The following is a 17187-nucleotide window of genomic DNA, read 5'->3' as shown; positions in this document are numbered from 1 at the left end:
CTGCTGTCTGCTCAGTTAATTTTAGATCCCGCTCAGGTTGAATTAGGAAGGTCCCACTCTGAATGCATGTGCACACACACTACCTTGATGTTGCCACCCAGAACAAAACTCATTCCGCACAGAGATGAAAAAACTTAAGAGGGACCACTGAACAGGAACTGTACTACTGCGTGTGCTCTGCGTGTGTGAGAGCCAGCATGGTGTAGTGGTTAGAGTGCTGGACTAGGACCAGGGAGACCCGAGTTCAAATCCCCATTCAGCCATGAAACTAGCTGGGTAACTCTGGGCCAGTCACTTCTCTCTCAGCCTAACCTACTTCACAGGGTTGTTGTGAAAGAGAAACTCAAGTATGTAGTACACCGCTCTGGGCTCCTTGGAGGAAGAGCGGGATATAAATGTAATAATAATAATAATAATAATAATAATAATAATAATAATAATAAATAATCTAATTCACAAACAGGGGTTCCGTACGTTTCCCAAATGCACCTAAACCAGGAAAACGAATCTGCAGAGGGATGCACGGATGGGGTCTTCAGGATTAGTAGTGGGGGAGAAAAGAGGGTCCCCAATGTGGGTGTCAGATGCTTGAGTGGGTCAATTACTTGGACCAGCTCCCTGTTGCTTGGGCCAGCTCAGAAAGGAAATGGATTTGTTGCTACATTCTGTGGGGTGAATGTAGCAACAACTCCATTTCCCTTCTGAGTCCTCTGCCCCGAAAATCTGTGGCTGCCTCCTTGTCTTTCACTGGAAAGAAATGGGGCCACCCCACCGCCCATCAGGAACCCCACCCCACTGACCTTTTCACCCGATCCCCCCAAGTCCCCACCCAGACTCCTTCATCCCAAAATGAAGTAAGAAACCAGTTTCTAACTGGTTTCTTGCTTCCAGTACTTCTTGTAGTTCTCTAGGACTGCTTCCAGTGCTTCCTTCCTTCCTTCCAGGCCAACCAAGCTCCCTGTTGGGGGTGTCGCAGCAGAGACGCCCCTCTCTCCCACGCAACGACAGCTCAGCGGCCCAAACTGACAACAATCAGTTCTATTTATTTCAATGAAAGGAAAGTTCCCAGGGAGGCTAAACATATCAAACTTGACGAGACTAATACAATATTTCTTTTGAAATGATGAGATCTAGAAGCATCCTTGAGAGATGGAATCACACGCCTCCTCTTCTTGCAGCCTTCCCAGCGCAGAGAAATTAGGGGGGCACACATTTAATTGCTCCCCACCCCACTTCGGCCTCTTTCTTGCCTTTGGTCTCCATTCCCCTCCCTCGCATCGCCTCCCTCCCAGTCCCGGATCGGGGCTCTGCTCCTGCACCCCACCCGCCCTTTGCACTCACCCGCCTCCCTTGCTGGGGGCTGTTCGGGGTTGCACGCAGGGCAGGGAGGTCAGTGAAGCCCTCCTTTCCCGGACAGAGAGGGGACCGGAAGTAAGGCCACCCAGTCCTAGTGGCAGCTTCTAAGGGGCCTCTCTAGCAATCTCGCCTCTCTCAGTTTAACCCTTAGACTGCCCTTCGTCTGGCCGCAAAACAGACTCCTTCAAACTTTGAAGGCTTTGAAGTTCAAAGCGAGGGCAAGGAGACGAGCAAAGGCCATTTACACGGAAGATCTCTTCACGCCGGATTCAATAATCGGGATTTCTCCCACCCACCACCCTCCAGCTTGGTTTATGACTCAACGTTTTTTTCTTATTTTCTGGCCAAAGGAGTTTTTGCATTCACTGGACAGGAGCAGAAAATACAAAGACTGAATTAAAGCTCCCCTGTGAAAACACCCAGGACTAGTGGTTCTATGCAAAAAAAAAAAAAAAAAAAAAAAAGGACAGATCAGATTAGATTAGATTCAGATCAGATTCTATGCAAAAAAGAAAAAGAAAATAGCCCTTTCAAAAAAGGCAAGGGATGCCCACTTTCCCCAAAGTGACACGCCTGCAGTGCTGCTGCTCCCCAAAGCCTGGAACCCTGTTTGGACATATACCCCTAAAGCCAGCCCTGCCATGAATACTCCTTAGGTGGGATCTGGGGAACTCTGGGGGCTGAATCAGAAGCAGCATTGCTAGTCTTCTGGACTAGTCTATGCCATATCAGGCAGGGTGTTTATTTATACATATATATCCTGATTTTTCTCCATGGTTATTTTTATCCTCACAACAATCCTGTGAGGAAATCTGAACTGAAAGATAAGTGACTGGCCCAAGGTCACCCAATGAGAATCACAACAGGATGAGGATTTGAACCCAGGTCTCCTCAGGCCTCGTTAGTCTCCCTGACCCCTAATCATGTGCTCCCCTGTGTAAAATAACTTTTGTAGATGGGAGCACTAGCATGTCAGTGGGAAGCCTAGTCAGGAAATCCTGCCTCCTCTTCCTCCTCTCCTGACTGTTTGAAAATCCATCCTACTCTACAGAGAGAGTAAGGGAAAAGAATATGTCAGTATGTAACTCCAGCCATGCTGGGAAGGGCTCATCCTGACTAAGGAAAACTGTGTTTCTCCCTCAGTGGTTCTGAACTTAGGGGTGGGAATGGGATGATGACTCGTGTCTCTATGTGTGGATGTGTCTATGGTTTGCAATATGTTGACATCAGATATGGCACCTTTCATCCCCTTCTTCACTTCAGAGCAATCCTAGCGTGCAAGTTGGCTTCATGAAATAAGAGCCTCCCCATCTCTGACAACCTTTTTAAAGTCCCTAATATCTCATATTTTCACCCAAGCTTTTTAATTGGACTGTGGTTTTAAATTGTTTTAAGTTTTCATTTTTGTTTTAACTTGTTTTATGTTGTTGGAAGAAACAGACAGTATATGGATATATCATGTGACAATCTGATGTAAGTCACCAAGCTGGGGTTTCTCGATAAGTGTATTAGCTACTACAACAGCTCTCATTTTAAAAGACCAAACTGGAGGATTAAAATAAAATATCAAACATACCTTAAATAAAAAATATTATTCAAAGTAGCTTCTACTTACTTGTCTCTCTGGGAGAACTCACCTGTTGCTGATGTGCTGCTCTAGAATAACTCATCAGGAAGGATATCAGAAGGATCTCAAACCATGAAACTCACTGGGTGATTCTGGGCCAGCCATGTAACTTTCAGCCTAACCTACCTCACAGGGTTGTTGTGAGGATAAAAATAACGATGTACACCGCTCTGAGCTCCTCAGAGGAAGAGCAGGATATAAATGTAAAAATAAATAAAAATAAATAAAATCCATTCCATCTCTTTTCTCAACAACAACTTCTCACTCTGATTCTTCTGTTGATCAAAAGATAAAATATGTGGGTTTATGATTATATTCTAGGAAATGTCCTGCCAATGGTTCCCCTCTGCACCAGTTTCAAATATTACATTTGTGTTCTCCAATACGTTTCTTAAGGTTTCTGGGAGGTCTTTCCTATATATAATAGTTTGCAAGGGCACTCTGTTGCATAAACCACATGAGACATATTGCATGTGGTCAAGTGGCTTAGAATATATATTTCATTATCAATGGGATTATAAATTAAAATTTTCTTACATTTCTGTATACAATATATACAATTCCCACATGGAAAGTGTCCCAGAATCAGGGGAGCTGGTTCTGGTAATAAAGAGTTCCTCAGATTCAGATATGTGTCACTATGCACCATATATTCCTTTAGATCCTTTGTCCTTTTCTATAAGTGGCTTTCCTTTGCAAGCAGGTATGTCCTACAAAAGTTGCCAATGCTGATGAATGTTTTCTTAAAGCTGTACTTACAGAATCAAAAGTCAGACTACAAACCACAGATTTGGTTGTAGATTTCCGATCTTTGACGCTAAGTAGTCCGTCCCCTGTCCCCCCCACAATCAGTGGCAAAAGCTTTGTTTTTGGCAGCTTTTACTGTCTCCACTGGATAGCCTAAAACCACCAAATTGTTCTGTAACTTGTCTGCTTCTGACAAAAAGAGGGAACTCACAGAGTAGTTCTTTCTCAAACGTTACAAGTTGTTCTAGTAAGAACTAATCTGCCTACTTTCTTTTCACTATCCCTACAACTGGACTAAATTTGGTCCAAATCGGTTAGGTAGTTCACAAGTTAGCCCACTTGTGCCTCAAATGTTCATGAATCCACCATCTTGAATTGGGGTGGATGACATCATAACTGTACCAAATTTGGTCCAAATTGGTTCCTTCTTGCACCTCAAACATTCACATGTCCACCATCTTGAATCAGAGTAGATGACATCATTACAAACTATGCCCTTGAGCCGTCCTTATGTGTCCCTACACCTGTACAAATTTGGCTCAAATCAGTTAGGTGTTTCACAAGTTAGCCCATTTGCGCCTCAGATATTACCCATCTGCCATCTTGAATGGCAGATGGGTAATTGGCTATTATTAAATGGCTGTTATTAAAACATAATAGCTAATAAAGCATTATGGGTGGATGGCATCATCACAAACCATTGAGGTGTCCCTATGTTTCCCCACAGTTGTAGCAAATTTGGTTCAAATTGGTTAGGTGGTTCACAAGTTAGCCCCTTGTGCCTCAAACATTTACGTGTCTGCCATCTTGAATCAGGTTGGATGACATCATCACAGACTACTTTGAGGTGTCCCTATGTGTCGCTCACTACAGCTGTACCAAATTTTCTTCAAATCAGTTAAACAGTCCACAAGCAGGCTGACTTGCTCCTCAAATGCTTACACACCCACCATCTTGAATTGGGGTGGATGACATCATCACAACCTTCACCATTGAGGTGTCCCTGTGTGTTCCTACATCTGTACCCGATTTGGTCCAGGGATTGCGAAGTTGAGGGGGGAGGGGGACACACACAGAGAATGCCAAGTGATCTCATAAGCCTACTGGAAAGTAGGCCACAAATAGGCTGAAGGCTAAGTTGACACAAACCACACCATGCAGGTCGTGCATCTTTTAGCAAAGCACTCAATTTGAAACAGCTCAGTAAAGGACAATTGAGCAAGATGAGCATTCTTCATTTATTATATACTTATCTATAACTTTCTCCAAGGAATAATTGAGTGTACATTTTTTTCTCCAATTAGTTTCACAGAAACCCTGTGAGGTAGGCTAGACACACCCAAGTAGAGACTTGCTGAATGAGGATTACAACCCAGGTTTCCCCAGTGCTAGTCTAGAACTCTCCCAGCTAAGCTCTTGCTCCACCCCATCTCTTTCCACCTTCTCTGCAATTAAATAGTTTCTATTCTTGGTGAATTTTTAGATGTCCATTAAGGCTTCAGCTATGGCTGAAACTCTTTCCACACACTGACCACAAATAAAGGTTTTCCTGTACGACTTTTTAAAAATGTCAAATGATTTCTGAACTCTGGCTAAACTCCTTTCCACACATTGATTATTTACATAGTTTGTCCTCTGGCTGCATTCTTTGCTGACTAGTACAGTGTGAGATGGCCCTGAAGCTTTTTCCACATACTGAGCACGGGGAGGACTTCATCGCTGTGTGGGTTCTCTGATGGGAAGGAAGACTAGAGCTCTGGCTGAAGCTCTTTCCGCACACAGAGCACTGATATGGTTTCACCCAGTGTGGATTCTTCGATGCTTAGCATGGCTTGTGTTCTCATTGAAGCTCTTTCTACACACTGTAGCAATTAGTTTATTGTTGAAAGTGCAGGTCATAAGACAGCTATTAAAACATAACAGCTAATAAAGCATGCATAAAAATAAAAAGAGATACAGATAAAATGACGACCCACAATATTTAACAGTATTTTTAACTCTAGTGGATACAATCTGAGTAAGAGAGCTAGTCCTGGAATTATCACCAAGTCAGAACTCTAGTAGGGTTAACTGGCACAGTTCTCTTTCTAATTTCAAAAGACAAAAATGTCCACTAACCAACTAGCATAACTGCCAGAAGGAAACACATGCTTATGCTTCCAACATACATTAGCTAACTTATATAACAAACATAAGGAGACACATCTACCAGCAAATAATTGTCACATTCTGTTTTGGAACTCGTTAATTTACCCATAATCTGGCCTAGCATTAATTCCTCTTATTCCTCTTAGAGCCCCTGGTGGCGCAGTGGTAAAACTGCTGCCCTGTAACCAGAAGGTTACAAGTTTGATCCTGATCAGGGGCTCAAGGTTGACTCAGCCTTCCATCCCTCTGAGGTTGGTAAAATGAGTACCCAGAATGTTGGGGGCAATATGCTAAATCATTGTAAACCGCTTAGAGAGCTCCGGCTATAAAGCGGTATATAAATGTAAGTGCTATTGCTATTGCTATTATTGTTCCGTAAAAGGGGCAGTGTAGGACAAAATGAGGCTCTCCACATGAGATGTGTGGAAAGCCTGCAGGGGGTTTGCGGGAAGAGCAAGCTTGACACACTCTCCCCGCAACAAGAGCATGCAACTCGCCCTGGGCAGCCGGATCGGCCACCTGCACAATTACCAGCTCCGTCACGGAGCCAGTAGGGGCAGCAGAGATCGGTGGCCGGAAGTCCCAGAACGCCCCGTGCAAGTGAGCAGGGCATTCTGGGGAGCCACCTGATGGCGGGAGGCTTGTTGTAGCCGCCCGGTCGGAGGTCTCCTCATGAATCCACTAACCTCTTTTAAGTGGGGGAGGAATTAAGAGGGCTTGCCGCCAGGAGCTGCGTGGGTCCTGGCAGTTCACACGCGTGGTGGAAACCGGGCTGGGCTCCCTTAGCCCAGTTTCCACCGTACGTGAGAATAGCCTCAGTGTTTAATGTCCTCCACTTACTTCTGGCCACAGGGGCCGAGGAGCTGTTCTACGGGAAGCTTGTGAAATGTGCCCTCAAGGTATATCCAGGGGATGGGTTGGAAATGCAGGCTGATAAATTATTATTATTATTACATTTATATCCCGCTCTTCCTCCAAGGAGCCCAGAGCGGTGTACTACATACTTGAGTTTCTCCTCACAACAACCCTGTGAAGTAGGTTAGGATGAGAGAGAAGTGACTGGCCCAGAGTCACCTGGCTAGTATCATGGCTGAATGGGGATTTGAACTCGGGTCTCCCCGGTCCTAGTCCAGCACTCTAACCACTACACTACGCTGGTTCTCCAAATAAATAAATGACTTCTTTAGTGCTATGCTGGTGAAGCAGGTCCAAAGTGGACCTGATTTTCTTGAAGTGAAGATACTACAGGGAGAGCTTTGAACGTTGCACCAAACCAGCACCTCGGCTGGTATCCCGCTCAAAGAGCCAATTACGGACTCCCCACCCCACCCCTGGACTAAGTGCTTCTAGTGACCGCAGAGAGTACATTTGTGGAATATGAGACAGCATGTCTATCCATTGATTCCCCTCTTGGTAGTGCCAGTAACAAGATGTAACTAGTTTATCTTCTGGATCATCTATCAAGTTTCTTAAAAGACTTTAGTAGGATAAGATGGACACAAGATAGATGTGCCATGTCATCAGCATACATCAAGACTGAGATTTTGAGCCCATAAAGCAAAGAGGGGGAGAATTTCTGAGACTCCATGGCCTATACTACATTGATATAAAAAGTAAATAAAAAGGGAGCCAACAGACCGCTCTGTTTAATAAGATGGGGTCAAATAGTGATCTTTGTCAGCCCACTCTCACCCTAGCCATGAGATTAGCGACGCGTGCAGTACAATCAGTAACCAAAGGAGCTGTCTGTCAATGTCAGCCCTCTCCAGCTTTTCCCACAGTCTAAATCTATCAATAAAGACAGATGAAAGATCAATAAACACAATGCATAGGGTTTTTTAATGCCTGTTCGCATATTTCTGGATCAAGGCCTTCGAGGTGATACAGTGATCTCTTATGCTGTGACACCTACAGATGCCTGCCTGGGTGAAAAAATTTCATCATATCTGCCCAATCTTACAACTTGTTTAAAGAGTCTCGAGTATATAATTTGGAGGATAGAACCAGGAGACTGACTGGGCCGTAAGGATCCTGCCTACTTGGTATATTGGATAAATAATAGATTGTTTCCAATTTGGGGGGAACCACACAGGTGTTGTCAATTTCAGAGAAAAGCCTTGCTAGAATGGGAGACCACCTGTGAAGGAATGAGGCACAAACCTCTTTATTATTGTAAAAAATGCTTGCAAAATCCCTGTGTTAGAAAAAACCAGCAGGGTCAAATATTCATGGCTTCTGCTCAAGACACATCAGTTAAAGATGATAGGTTGATTATTTTGCAGGGAAAGAAAGGTTCAGTTCTATTAGTTATTGTGGAAGAACAGTTTTCTATCCCACCTAACCTTTTTAAAATAAGTAATAATAATAATAATAATAATAAAAACTTTATTTATTAGCTGCACCATAACAAATTGTTCTCTGGGCAGCTCACAACAGAGGATTAAAACATAAAACAAAAAATACAGAACAGCTTAAAAGCTCATTTTAAAATTAGTTAAAATTTCCAGTAGCAGCAGTAAAATATAGATATCAAAGGGCTGATGGGATCTGTGGTTCCCCCGCATGTGATATCACCAAGGTGATATCCAGGCCTGCCCTCAACTTCTGCCTGTGGCTTCCAGTGGCATCTGGTGGGCCACTGTGCGAAACAGGATGCTGGACTAGATGGGCCTTGGGCCTGATCCAGCAGGGCTGTTCTTATGTTCTCCACATTGTGACTTGTAAGACTTCCTCCACACCAGCAGTCCCCTGCTAACTGGGCAAAGAGGCACCTTTTTAACATGGTGATTCTCTTTATTTAGCAGAGGGAAAGTAACTGGCCCTATCCACCCTCAGCACAGTATCTCCAGTGACTGTTGCTGGTGTATGTCTTATGTTTGTTCTTAGATTGTGAGCCATTTGGGGACAGGGATCCATTTAATTTAATTTAATTTATTTCTCTATGTAAACCGCTTTGGACACTTTTGTTGAAAAGCAATATATACATATTTTTTGTTGTTTATCTTGTTTCTTTTTTAGATTGTCAGCCCCTTGGGGACAGGGGAGGCATTTAATTTATTTATATTTATCTATGTAAACCACTTTGGGAACTTTTGTTGAAAAGTGGTATATAAATATTCTTCACAAGAGGCACCATTGTCCACCCAAGGGTCAGGAGCGTAATGAGGGTAGGGCAGGCAGGGCACGTGCTCTGGGCGCCATTACGGGGGGGGCTGCAAAGTGCCTGCCATGCCTTGGCCGGAGAGGCGTCCCCCCCAGCGAGCCCTTGCCGCTTATTTCAGGCAACCTTTGCCGCCTAAAAGCATCTATTCCCCTTTCTCTTCCTCCAGAGAGGGAGAGAAAGGAAGAATAGATGCCTTCAGGCAGGAAGCCCTGCTTGAAATGACGCGGAAGAGCTTGCTCAGGCAATTTGGAGTTTGAGGCCACGCCCCTCTGCACGTGACATCAAAGGGGGCATGGCCTCAAGCTCTGAAGCATGAGGCCACACCCCCTTTGCATGTGATGCCAAAGGGGGCGTGGCCTCAGGCTCCAAAGAGCCTGAGCAGGCTCTTCGGAGTCATTTAGAGGAGGCTGGTTGTGTTTTTTGAACAGCAGCCCCGCCCCATATCACATGATAAATTGCTTTTGAAATTGGAGAGACTTTCAAAAGCTGTATGGCATTGTGACAGGTCGGTGGATAGGTGAGTTCCCTGTTTTTTAAAATGCCGAAATCATCCCATTTGGAGTATGCAAACCTTTGTTCATCCTTTAAGTAACTCTGGACCCTGGCTAGAGTGGTGGGCCAGATGGACCTTTGGTCTGATCTAGCAAGGCAATTTTTATGTTAATAGGGTTTTAATGTCTTTCCAGTGGGATGGATATGGACCAGCATATTTGGTTCTGAACAGATACTACATAGCAGTCTAGCTGTTCAGCTCGTCTCCTTTTATAACATGAAGGCCATTCCCTATGTTATAGCTCATGCCACTAGATTCTAGGACAGGGTTTAGAAGGTTTGCTGAATTGTTTTGGTTTCTCTTCTCAGAGTGTGTTTGTACTTACCCCATGCCTTGAGATGGTGAATGAGTGATGCACTGCCAGATGCTTCAGGCTTTGAACAAACAGGTCAATTTGTTTTACAAACTGCAAGTCTATGCAAAAATCCTGGTTAAGCAGGGGCACTAGATTCTGAAAACCATTAATACATCAGTAGACTACAAGAGAAAACTGCTGTGTGTGTGGTTTTGGTTTTTGTGTTTTGTCTTTTTCTTTCTGAAGGAAGGCTATTCCCACTTCAGGAGAATCTGCTTATTTTCATTACATTTGAACACTGATGGCTCTTGGGACATACAAAAGTGAAGCAAAAAGTCAAAATTATGTACCTGCTCCTTCTGGACTAGGTCCTTTTTCTTTTAATTGTGGATAGAAATGAGAGGCAGGAAAATGGTGCCCCATTTAGAATTGGCTAATTGGGCAAGTTCAGCTTGTTTTTATACTTTACTGCAGGGATCCTCAACGTTGGGCCCCCAGATGTTCTTGGACTTCAACTCCCATAATCCCCAGGCCCAGTGGCCTTTGGCTGGGGATTATGGGAGTTGAAGTCCAAGAACATCTGGGGGCCCAACATTGAGGATCCCTGCTTTACTGTACTGAACTTCATAGGGATTCAGTGGCATTGCACCTTACTTGGCCCCAAGAGAGTCCCAGTTTTGAAAGAAGCAATTGATTGGTCCTACACATTTGCACTGCTGCTCCTACAAATGTTAAGATGAAGCTTTAAGAACAGCCCAGTGTTCTTCAGTGTAAGACCTGGAAGCTAGTGGTAGTCGTCATGAGCCCCGAATATGGCTCCCTGGCTAATTATTTTTTGGGTCCAAGTGAAGCTTTGGCCAAAAACTAATACTCTGCACAGTCCCCCTGGAAACATCCAGAGGTGACCATTGCGTCTGGGCAGAGGTGTATCTAGGGAAAATAGCGCCTAGGGCAAGCACTGAAATTACGCCCCTGTCCAAACATCTGACAGAGCAGACCATTATTTCTTAGATGGTTGGTAACCCCACACAGTAATTAATTTATGCAGCAGGAGGCCAGAACGCAAGGCATTTTCTTTCCCATTTCACAAATAAGTGCAACCTAGAAGCAGCCTACCCTTCTATTTGAAGAATCCTGACTCTGATTCCAGAAGCAGAGAAATGGTGAACAATACACACAACAGTCTATAGGGTTGCCACCTTTTTTTAACCAGTCCTGTTCCTGTGCTTTGAACAGCAATCTGAGAGACAAAGAAAGTTAGCAACTGAAGCCTTTCCTAGTATGAAAATGCGGGTGTGTGTGTGGAAGCGTCACCTGCTTCATTACTGGGAGTTAGGCTGCTATTAAAGGTGCAAGGAGCAGAGCTGATTAAAAAAGGTGGCAAGCATACAGTACCAAAAAGCACAGTGGGGACATCTGCAAACAGCTGGCAGCAATCAAAAGCAAATAGCAGCAAAGTTTAGCTCCTAGTCAAGTGACCACTGAGAATTCCTCAGCTTCATTCATGCAAACAAACAACTATTGCCCCCTTCCCTCACAAGGCTCTCCTCCAAAAGCACAATAGGCATCAGCAACAGTTTAGCTCCTAGGCAAGTCAGCACTTTGAGAATCCCTTTGCTTCATTTATGCAAAAAGCTTATCATCTGTCCCCCCGCCCCTCGAAATCATAATAGTCAGCAGCAGCAGTTTATCTCCTAGGCAAGTCACCACTTCATGCAAATAAATGCACAGCCTGCCTGCTTCTTCTTATCCCATCACTGAGCAGCAGAAGGTCACCACATCTTAAAAAGGACATTGTAGAACTGGAAAAGGTACAGAAGAGGGCAACCATGATGATCAGGGGCCTAGAGCACCTTTCTTATGAGGCAAGACTACAACACCTGGGGCTTTTTAGTTTAGAAAAAGATGACTGCGGGGAGACATGATAGAGGTCTATAAAATCATGCATGGCGTGGAGAAAGTGGAGAGAGAGAAATTCTTTTCCCTCTCACACAACACTAGAACCAGGGGTCACTCAATGAAATTGACTGCCAGGAGGTCTAGGACCAATAAACAGAAGTACTTTTTCACACAATGCATGATCCACTTGTGGAACTCTCTGCCACAGGATGTGGTGACAGCCAACAGCCTGGATAGCTTTAAAAGGGGTTTGGATTACTTCATGGAGGAGAGGTCTATCAATGGCGACCAGTCAGAGGGCTGTGGGCCATCTCCAGCCTCAAAGGCAGGATGCCTCTGAGTACCAATTGCAGGGGAGTAACAGTAGGAGAGGGCACGCCCTCAACTACTGCCTGTGGCTTCCAGCGGCATCTGGTGGTCCACTGTGCGAAACAGGATGCTGGGCTAGATGGGCCTTCTTGGGCCTGATCCAGCAGGACTGTTCTTATGGAAGGCAGAAGAAAAAGGGAGGGAGGAGAGAACATTGGGGCTTTGCCTAAGTTCAAGAGGAACTTGAACTGTTCTGTTCTGATTAGGGAGTGTATGGGGAAGGCATCAAGCGGGGGGAGGGGGGGCACTGACTGCTCCAGCCTGCCTGGCTGTGGTGGAACTTCCCAGCAAAGGGTAGGCGGGGGATGCAGAAGGAAGCACCAGGATGGGATTACTTGAGACTGAGGGATCCTCCATGTTTCTCTCCAGTCCTGGTGGTGTCGTCCTCAGCTCAGCTGCAGCCCTCCAAAGCACCACTGCCTGACGTGGAAGAGCTCACTCCGGGTCTTTGGAGCTTGAGGCCACGCCCCCTTTACATGTGACATCCGCACAAAGGGGGCGTGGCCTCGAGCTCCAAAGAGCCCAAGTGAGCTCTTCTGCATGATTTCATGCAGGCTTCCGGGGAATAGACGCTTTCAGGCAGCAAACGCTGCTTGAAATAAATGGCAAGTGCTTGGAGGGCTCCTAGTGGGTGCGGGGGAGCTCCCAGACGGACCGCAGCCAATGAGAGAGTGTCCGCCCTCCCACCGGCGCCCGGACTTGAGTGGTGCCTGTGAGAGTGGGGGGGAGGGTGTGGGCAGGCTAGCCACCATGGTGGCAGTGATGCGATTGAATTGGGGGCAGCGGGGGATAAAAATAAATAAATAAATAATTTTTTAAAAAAATTGTGGTGGTTGGGGGCGAGGGACGGGGCATGGCAGGCACTTTGCGCCGCCCCCCTGCAATGGCGCCCAGGGCTCGTGCCCTGCCTGCCCCCCCTCATTACGCCCCTGCATCTGGGTGTCCGATGTTCGAACAGGGGTACAATTTCAGTGCTTGCCCTAGGCACTATTTTTCCTAGATACGCCACTGCCAAGGGTCAAGGCACCAATCAACTGCTTGCACTCTAGTCCTGAAAGGGCAAACCACTCTGGGAGAAGGCCTGGCTCAGGAGGCGAGTAATCATAAGTTTATTTTTATTTATTGTTTTTTAATTGTTAAATTTATACCCTGCCTTTCATTAAGAAAATCCCAAGGCGGCTAAAATCCCAAGGTTGTCTCGTTCTGGGTGCTACCATAAATGGCCGAGAAGTACTGAAACCATGTCTGCTTATATTGAAAACAGAACTGTATTGAGGATGGAATTGAGGAGTCAGATCTTTCCACCATAACTCTGGTCTGGAGCTGTCACAAGGCTTAGCTCTTAAACCTGCATGCCTGCCAAGTCTCCCACATAAACTGTGGAAATTCTTTTTAAAGACTGAGGTAATCTCAGAAAGAAATAAGTGACTTAAAACTGAGACTCTAAAACAGGCTGTTGTTCTGTCACCACCTTAACTCCCCTGAAAAATGAAGACTGATATGGTTTCTCTCCCGTGTGAATTCTTTGATGCAAAACAAGACGTGCTCTCTGGCTGAAGCTCTTTCCACACACTAAGCACTGATATGGTTTCTCCTGTGTGTGGATTATTTGATGTCGTGTAAGGCTTGCGCTCTGACTGAAGCTCTTCCCACACACTGAGCACTGGTATGGTTTCACCCCTGTGTGAATTCTTTGATGCACAGTAAGATTTGTGCGCTCGCTGAAGCTCTTCCCACACACGGAGCACTGGTATGGTTTCTCCTCTGTGTGGATTATTTGATGTCGTGTAAGGCTTGCGCTCCGGCTGAAGCTCTTTCCACACACTGAGCACTGGTATGGTTTCACCCCTGTGTGGATACTTTGATGCACAGCAAGATTTGCGCTCTGTTTGAAGCTCTTTCCACACACTGAGCACTGATATGGTTTCTCCTCTATATGGATTATTTGATGTCGTGTGAGGCTTGCGCTCCTGCTGAAGCTCTTTCCACACACAGGGCACTGATATGGTTTCTCATCTGTGTGGATTATTTGATGTCGTGTAAGACTTGCGCTCCGGCTGAAGCTCTTTCCACACACTGAGCATTGATATGGTTTCACCCCTGTGTGGATCCTTTGATGCAGAACAAGACTTGTGCTCTGGTTGAAGCTCTTTCCACACACTGAGCACTGATATGGTTTCACCCCTGTGTGGATTCTTTGATGCACAGCAAGATTTGTGCTGTGGTTGAAGCTCTTTCCACATACTGAGCACTCATAGGGTTTCACCCCAGTGTGGATTCTGTGATGGACAGCAAGATTTCTGCTGTGGTTGAAGCTCTTTCCACACTGTGAGCATTTAAATGGCTTCTCCCTTGTGTGATCCATGCAGTGACTGGATGTACAAGTTAAGCTTTTTGTATGCAGAGGGATCTTATTCCTTCTGTTTTCATTGTGACTTTCTTTCAGGATAGGAATTTTATGCACATCAGATCCTTTGGAAACAATGGGTTTCTCTCCACACTTCCAATTTCCTTCAGGTTTTCTCCACTGCATTTCAGTCTCTCTCTCATCACCTACTAGAATTATGAGAAAAACCATGGGATAGTTAAACACAGCCTCATAACAAGGAGCAAACGCCCCATTAAATGTTCTATGAGCAACAGAATATAGGAGAAGTAGAGGAGGATATAGGAAACATAACAGGATATAGCAGACATCTTCCCTCAGGATTAGGCACCCATGAACATCCCCCTTTCCCACCTCGTGGATAACCCATCAGATAATTCCCTGCCCAATGTGTCTGACAAAGGTTCCTGTCCTACAACTTGTGAGCTACCTGCACATATCTCTCCTTCCTTGGTGCCCTCATCAAGTGGTCCTTCTTCTTTCTCCATCCAAGATGGGAGGTCAGGTTTGGAAATCAAAAGTCCTTTGGGGAAAGAAAAATGGAGAGAAAATATTTCAGGCCCATTTAGCAAGAACAAATGTTCAGGGAAGCCAATGGAGTCTCACTGAATTCCGCCCACCGACCCCCTTCAGTCCCATGAATTGAAAAAACAACATGGAAAAATGTTCTAATTCCTTCCCAGGGATGAGATAGAAGAGCAGTAGTTACTGCCTGGGACCAGAAGGATCAATCTGGTGGCCGAATGCAAATGCTGCTTGCCCAGCATGCTAGAAGGAAGACGAGGTTGGAGGAGGAGCCAAGAACTTGGCAACAGCAAAGGGAAGGGATCTCAAGTAACTGGACAAATAGTTACTGGTCCAGTGGCTGCTCTTTTGTACTGAGCAGGAGGAGAGCAACTGTCCCTGTCAGCTCCAGAACAGTGTTCCACAAACTTCCACTAGTTAAAATGCTAATTCTCAATTCAGTATTTAGATTAGTCAAAGCTTCTATCAGGAAACTATCAGGAAACTTCTATCAGGAAACTTCTATCAGGAAACTGCAGGAAACAAGCTCCAGTTTGTGAACTCACTGCTTCGTGTTTCTCACAAGGGTACTAGATTAACAATGAGAAATAAAAACTCTAGAGCAAAGTCTGTTTAGAGATCCTGGTTTACTAACGTGACTTCTAGGAAAGCAGTTATAGAACAGAAGGACACCAAAACAGAATAGATTACAGAAGCAAAATGAAAAGTGATTTCAAGGAGAACAACCAGACTCACAAAAGAGCCCAGCATGGTGCTAAAAGCAACCTAGCTCTAAATTTGGGGTTCAGCTTTATGAGCATTCCAATCCTCTCTGATTAGAAAAAAATCTGTCACACAGAACCTTGTGGGTTCATGGAGCCTCACTTCTAAAGCCATCATCATATACTAGATTGTATAAAGTTTTAGCAGCTTCTATGGCACGGAAGTTAAGATGGGCACCTTAAAGGCCCACCTTATACAATTTCCATTCTTTTGAGAGCACAAGTAAAAATGTAAAGCATCTTAACTCTCATCTTAAACTGAAGGTTTTTGGGTTACTGAATCATCGTCACTGACATCCTGACTGTGCATTGAGATGAATGCACAACAGATACAATTTTTGCTTTCTGTATCTAGCAGCCAAGGACAAGAAGGGAGCCTTACCCAGAGAGGCCAGATGCCCAGAATTCTCCTCCATGACTTCCTTGTGCAGAGCCCTTTGGGCAGCATCCAGCAGAGCCCACTCCTCCTCCGTGAAGTACACAGCCACCTCCGCAAAGGTCAATGGAGCCTGAAATAAGAACGAAATTGTTCATCTTCATAGGTCATGAAAGAATCCATGGAATCCATATACTCCATGGAGTCTCTCTGCGGGAGCCAGAGATTGCCATCCAAAGCCTTCCTAATGGCAACTTGGGCAAAAGCAAGGGGAAATGGGCAGGGGAGAAAAGCACCCAAGGCTGTCCTCCACCCATCTCCTCCACTCATTCTTCTCTTACCTTTTCAAATGATGGCGTGGCAACAAAATCCCTTCCACCACTGAGAGAAGTCCTGGGATGAGGCTGTGGGGTCTTTTCAATGCCTATAAGAGCAACAAGGGAGGTGGGAAGATGTTGGGTCATGTTAGCAGCTTGGCCCAGTTCAAGGAGCTTCTTGCCTTTAAACCATTCCAAGACATATCATCTTCCATGCATCGTGTGCGTACGTCACGTGCACACGTCTGACGTACGCACACACGCGACGCACAGACGAGATGCGTGTGACATGCGCATGCACAGTCAGGCTTTTGAAGCCTTTTGCCAAGGAACGGGGGAAGGGGTGACAGGGAGGTACCCTGCCGCCCCAAATGCCTTCAAAAACAGGAGCGCTGGAGGAGGAAAAGTGACAGGAGGGGTAAGTACACCCTCCCCCACCCTTAAAGGTCCACCCCGCCCGCCATTGAACCGGCCCCAGGTCTGGCCTGGTCCAGTCCGGAGGCCCTTAGAATGGGCTCCAGACCGGTCCGTGCACTTCCCTAATGGAAACCCTTACTGATTTGGAGAGGCCTCATCCAAAGAAGATCTCTCTCTTTCTTAAAGCATTTACTGTTTTTGGCTTATCCTGCTGGTTTTGTATCTGAATTCAGTCTAATATCAATTGA

At 45.4% G+C, this 17187-nt stretch overlaps 1 pseudogene; it reads right to left on the bottom strand.

Moving 5' to 3' along the window:
• LOC128343813 (zinc finger protein 836-like) overlaps positions 1-17187 on the bottom strand; it is a 35937-nt pseudogene that overhangs the window by 12748 nt on the left and 6002 nt on the right.

Source organism: Hemicordylus capensis, chromosome 2, assembly GCF_027244095.1.
Source record: "Hemicordylus capensis ecotype Gifberg chromosome 2, rHemCap1.1.pri, whole genome shotgun sequence".
In the NCBI taxonomy this organism is placed as follows: Eukaryota; Metazoa; Chordata; class Lepidosauria; order Squamata; family Cordylidae; genus Hemicordylus; species Hemicordylus capensis.
This window is presented reverse-complemented; position numbering and strand designations above follow the sequence as displayed.